The following is a 6,608-nucleotide window of genomic DNA, read 5'->3' as shown; positions in this document are numbered from 1 at the left end:
GACCATTTATTAGCCTTTATTTAAATTTTATTTTTGAAAATTAATTACGAGATCATTTACGTCTATCGTAGTGACGATATGAATTATTAGTAGCATGATCGTTTAAAGCCACGTGCAGACATGTGAATAGTTTGTGTGTTGTAAATAATCAATTAATTTCCATTTATTAGCCTTATAGAAAAACTTTTCATTTTCGGATCCTTCATCTCCTTTTTAAACCTTTGTTGTCAAACCATTAGGTTTAGGGTTTCCAAAGTTTTCCTCTCAAACATTTTCCTTTCTTAAAATGTGCTTCAAGATGCTGCTATTTCAATCAAGAACAACAACATCGAAAAGAAGATGGAAAAAGCGTGCAAGATGCAGATGGAAAAGAATGGAGGATAGGTTTGAAAAAGTCTATAAAAGACTATGGTAAGCTCTTACGTACTTCCTGAGCCTGAATCCTCTTTCAATGAGTTACAAGCTTCCAGAGCTAGAAGGAAATGGATTGAAAGTGGAATGTGGGTTTGACAAATAACAAGTAAACTTTCTTGCATGGTGCAATGTATGCACTGATTTTGTTATGTAACATTTACATACAAAAATGGAAAGTTGGTTCGATGAATGCAAATAACATTTACATGTAAAAACATTTATAATCAATGTATAAGAACTTTTCAGAACTTCTCTGTTTTGGATTAACTACTACATCGTTTAACTTGTATAACTTTATCGCTTAGTTGTTGTATACGATTGTTTAAGGTCCCTATCGCTCTCGAATAGATGTTATGAACGATTGTTTAAATCAATTTAGCATATCCTCCTGGTACATTGAAATGATCGTTTACGCTAACGACAATATCGTTTAGGATTTAAGATCTAATGCTTACATTTTTGCGTATTCAAAGATTGTTTTTTTTTTACTTAAATCAGTAATTGTGTAGATTAATTACTATAATCCTTTTGAAATTATTTGGTTTACGTAATTAACGATCATTTACTTTTAGAAATACGATCGTTTAGACTAATTGATTACGGACAATAATCACATCTTTTACACTTATTGTTGACAGAGTCACGTTGACATATGAATGAAAGTGATTTACGATGTGAAAAGTTTCTAAAAACGCCATGTGGCAACTATGTGAAAAGTTTAGCGTTTATGTGTGAAAAGGATAAATACGCGTGTTGTACGATTACCTAACTGCACGATTGTTTAACATTGATTACGATCATGTAAAGCATATAATAGGATCATTTACCTTTAGAAGCACGATCATGTAGGTGTTTGAACATGACCATTTATATTTAAATCAGATATTGCGTAGATTTCAGTATCGTGTAGATAATTGCATAATCTCATCGTGTAATTAATGAAGATATTAATGCCACGTGACGAGCATCTTTGAATTAAGGCTTTATGGGTGATAATGGTCAATAAGTATGTTGAAAACTATCAATTCACATTTATTATCACAAAAAAACTCTTCCTTTTCCGTCCTTTCATCTTCCTTTAAAACCCTTCTCACATACCATTACATTTAGGGTTTCTAAATTTTTCGTCTCAAACGTTTTTCTCTCAAACTTTTTTTAGTATGAGAAAATAAGTGTCTAACTGCTGTAATTCAAGATGCTGCTATTTGGAGAAAGAAGGATAAAATCAAGAAAAAAAGAAAATGGCGTGCATAGTGCTTTTAAAAAATGTCTACAAAAGACTATGGTATGCTCTTATCAACTTTCATAGATTCTGAAGCATTGTCCCACCCAAGTTGAAAGTGGGCGGAATTTAAAAAGTAAGATATCGGCGCTGTTTAGCTCAATAAGGGTTAAGATGTTCGAATCATCATACCCATTCTTCTGCAGTGTCTTCAGCAGATAATTTTTTATCTTCGACTGTTAGAGACATCCATCCATTGAAGAAGAGGAAGAAGAAGAAGTACCTATAAAAAGAAGAAGAAGAAGCAGCCATTGAGACAGAGTGGTGTATGCTAGTGTGCTACAAGTGACAACTTCTAGTAATCTTAGATATGTTGAATAAAATTTGCAAATATTTAATGTGAAAAGAATTGTTAAGTGTGAAGACTTATTAAGTGTAAAGACTTTTTTTGAAGCTTTTCAATTTCTTGAGAAGGAAATGAATGCCTAAATGTTTATTGCGTGTAAGAGTGTATAAAAATAATATATAAAAGTTTTTCAGAATTTCTCCATTTTATACTTGTTTAACTTGTATAACATTATCGCTTACGTGTTGTAAAACGATTGTTTAAAAGAATTAACATTATCGCTTATATGTTTCAAGCGATGGTTTAAAATAATTAACATTATCCATTGGCTATTATTAAACGAACGTTTATATCAAATTACTACATTATGCACCTTAATGAACAATAATCGTTTACAGAAGGACAACACCATTTACGGTTGAGGGTCTAATGTTAATCTTTTACACGTATTCAACAAACGCTCTAACTTAAATGAACAATCACGTTGATTAATCAGTATGATTGTTTGATATTATTGGGAGATCTTACCTGACGATCGTTTAGAGTGTATTGTTTACATTGAACAATGCGATCATTTACATCTTTTAAAAGATCATTTTGATTTAATTACACGATCATATATATATATATATATATATATTAAATAGTAAGTGTAAATGATCGTTTACACATATCATTTAAAAAAACGCGCTGAAATGTTAATGAATGCGATTAAATATTTTAAAAAAGCACGCGAATTTATAATATTGTCCCTTTGGTAAAAACCAACAATATACGTATTGCCTTCTTCGTTTCGGTCACTTCATTTCAAACGCACTATTCACTTAACTTTTCGTTTGAAACATTTCCTATTTCTTTACTCCTTTCCTCTCAAACGTCCATTTTTTTCTTCAACGTATAAAGGTATGTTTTGGTATAACTCTAACTTTTTGTTGCTGAACTATGTTATCACTACCATACTATAATGTTATGTTTCGTCTTCTTTATATTTCAAATGTTTCAACTTCTATCTTGAACACGATCGTTCTATTGTTAAATTCTTACTCTCAAACATTTTCGATTCAGTTAAACTTTTATTCTTAAGATTGTTAAACGCTTTCATTTATCATTACTTGCCGATTAATTGTATTACAATTATCTTTCTGTTTGGATTAAATGATCTGTTACGTCAAGTAAACGATACTTTAACCTAGACTAGATGATCATGTATATTGGCCTGAACGATAATGTATATAGTCTAAACGATGTTTAGCACTTACATATTAATTTTAGGGTTTAGGGTTTAGTGTTTTATAAATCATTGTGTACATAATGAAAATATATTATGATCATTATTTTTAGGATAGCTGTACCTGGGGACAAATACTTTCTGCCACTGTCTCATGCCTAGTGCACAAGATTGACACTCATATTAAGGATAAAATGACCAAGGAACAGCTACAGATGTTTCATAAAACAATTTTTGGTCCATTACTAAATGTCAATATGGTCTTCAACAGCCAGTTGATCCATCATTTCCTGCTTAGACAGATACTTGAAGAAGTCAACGCAAATGGAATCTATTTTTCTATTTTGAGGAAAAATGTCTGTTTCACCCAAAACAAATTCAACATCATAACCAGTTTGTGGCCAACCAATGTAATATTAGATAAAAATTATGACAATAAGCGCCTACAAAGCCTTCTATTCAGATCACAAAACAAAAAGATAATAACGTGCTTTGAAGTTGAGGAAGTTTTCAAAAAGTTTGACATTACAAATGATGATGATGCTGTGAAGGTTGCCTTAGCCCTCTTTATTGAAACTATGATGGTGGAGAAGGATAAAAACTGTCATACTGAAATATAAATTCTCAGTTCATCGAAAACAATCATCAAAATCTTCAAACTAACGATCTTTATAACAAAATATAGGATGTCTTACATTAATACCTACATGTTCTAAACATTCTATCTTGACGTCGAAATATATAATTCTGAACGAAATTTTATAATCAACTAAGGAGTTCATACAAAAAGAATATTTAGAATACTCACCGAAACCAAAATCACCGAGACGATATTAACAAAACAATATAGACGATCTTGATTGTCTAAGATGACAAGAAGAGAAACAATATTATGGAAGATGATGAATATGAGAAAGAATGTTGTACAAAATTACGAACAAGAGAAAGAATGATCAAGATGATATATATATAAAAGACGAGATGAATAAATCGAAAAGAATCGTGAAAAAATAAAAAAGAAGAAGAAATATCAGATTTGAAAAATCATTCTAAAAGAGTAAGGGCAAATAAGGAATTTTGAAAAAATAATTTGCCTTAATGGGTTTGTTATACGGGCCGTAAATAGTTTATAGTTTTGTTATATCCATGAAAATTTCCCATAATTTTATTTTATTTTTATTATATTATATGCAAATTAATTATGGTATATATTTTAGTCAAATTTGGTAATCATATATTGAATATTTTCCATAAAAGTAACGTTTTTGTCTTAATTACACATTGAACAAAGGTTTTCTATCTACGGTTTACTACTTTTGGTGTCTTTCACCATTTTTCTGTCCATCTTACGTTGTCTTTCACCCGATTTCGTCCGATTTGATTCAAATTTCAAAATTTATTTTTCGGTCATCTCTTATCCGGCGTCTTTCACTCTTTTTTCCGTTCACTTATCTGGTGAGTGCATATATCATATTATTCTATCTATTCAAGTTTCTGATAAAAAAAAAATTCCACTGTGAACTTTTCGATCATCTTCTTCAAGTATTAGTTTCATGTTATTAATTTTCTTTCTTGAATTGTGAAATATAGTATACAATATATAATGAACTTTTTTTCCCTTTCTTACTTAAATACTAGGGTGTGGATAATGAGCTTCTTTTTTAAATATAGTATACAATATATAATGAACTTCTTGTCTCTTTCTTAGTATATATGATTGCATTATTTAAATGATTCTATGTTGTGCTTATTATGTGCAATTTCATTTTTATAAGAATACATAAGCAGTGACAAAATTTATTATATACTAGTGTATATTTCAAATATTGTTATTATATGATCATTATGTAGGTGAGGGCAGCTCATTCGCCCTGGTCCAATAAGCCTCCCATTTCAGGGGCAAGACTGGGTGGATGGCTAGGGACATAAGGTGTAAGACGGAATTCACTCCTACCCACTAAATCCAAGTCTTGAACAAGGGGCCCCACCCTTTCATTAGCACGAGAGGGATTCAGTTTATAGGTTGGACCTTAAACCAATTGTTCAATAGTGGATCAGTGGAACTTAAGGAACAAGATGTAGTCTCGGAGGTAAAACGATATTTTGACCTAGCCAAAGTTACGAACAACCTGTGACCGATTAACTTACTAATCATGGTTATATTAGAAGGACAGAAATATATCTATAGTAAAAGGAGTGCAACTATGGGACTTTAGTGGAATGACCCATTAGTTAACGAATGTTGATTAGCTCGGTCTAAAAGCGTTTAGCTAGTTAATCTTGAATCATTGGAGCCAATAATCTATAGGTCCATTAGGTTCCTCTGTTAGTTCATACGGAATTAACTTAGAACAACTTGTCGAAATAATTCGAATTAGGTAAAGAGAGAGAAACCAACAAGTATATGTGATATACTCGTCGGTTATAGCTTTGAGAAATAGCTTTATGTTTAAATATGATTTAAATATTAAAATTGTGAATACATATTTATATTCAGAAGCTCATAATCGATGGAAATGGTCAAAGTTATAAAAAGTAAAAAATGTTGACTTTTGACTTTGAAAAGTCAAACTTTAACTGGCTTTATATTCAAATGTGATTTGAATTTTGAAAAAATGAATGCGGATTCATTCTCGAGAGGCCAGAATTAGTCAAGACGATCAAAATGGTAAAAACTAAAAATGTTGACTTTTGACTTGAAACTTTGACTAGAATGGTCAAATGATCATTTGCCTGTTGACTAAAGTTAGTGGAAAAATCCAACACTTTGTTGGATAATCCCACTAACACTTAGTAGGCTAAATAGAAGCTCATGGTGATGACACCAAATCCACTAATAGAAATTGGAATGGTGATTAATTCCATTAATTGTAAGTGGAAAATGAGGTGTTGAATTTGAGTGAAATAATTACATGCAATAAGATTATTTAAAGGGCATTTTTCAAATATTTGAGAATTGTTTGGCATAAATTTTGTTTTAATGAATTTCAAAATTATATCAAACTTGTATTCTCTCCCAAATCTAAAACCAAAACCAAGTTCTAAGTTTGTAGAATAGAGGATCATGTTGAAATTTATGTCCTAAAACTTGTAGTTTGTTATTTGATTCAATAAAGTTTATTATTGAATGCTATAATCTTAAAACCAATAAATTAAGGTCTCGAGGTTATTTTACTAAGTTTTTCAATACACTTGAACTTTATGTAGAGACATAAACATGGATTAAGTTCGAGTTAATAGTCCAAATAGTCTATAGTGTATGAATAAGGTTGGGCGCCTATTCTGGAAAAACATTATGGATACGACCCGCTCCGTAGTTAGTACAAACGATGTAATCTTGAATCGTTCATGTGAAGACATGGGAGTAGGGGCATCCTATGTAAATGGTTTACATAAGA

Source organism: Cucumis melo, chromosome 2 (genome assembly GCF_025177605.1).
Source record: "Cucumis melo cultivar AY chromosome 2, USDA_Cmelo_AY_1.0, whole genome shotgun sequence".
Classification (NCBI taxonomy): domain Eukaryota; kingdom Viridiplantae; phylum Streptophyta; class Magnoliopsida; order Cucurbitales; family Cucurbitaceae; genus Cucumis; species Cucumis melo.
This window is presented reverse-complemented; position numbering follows the sequence as displayed.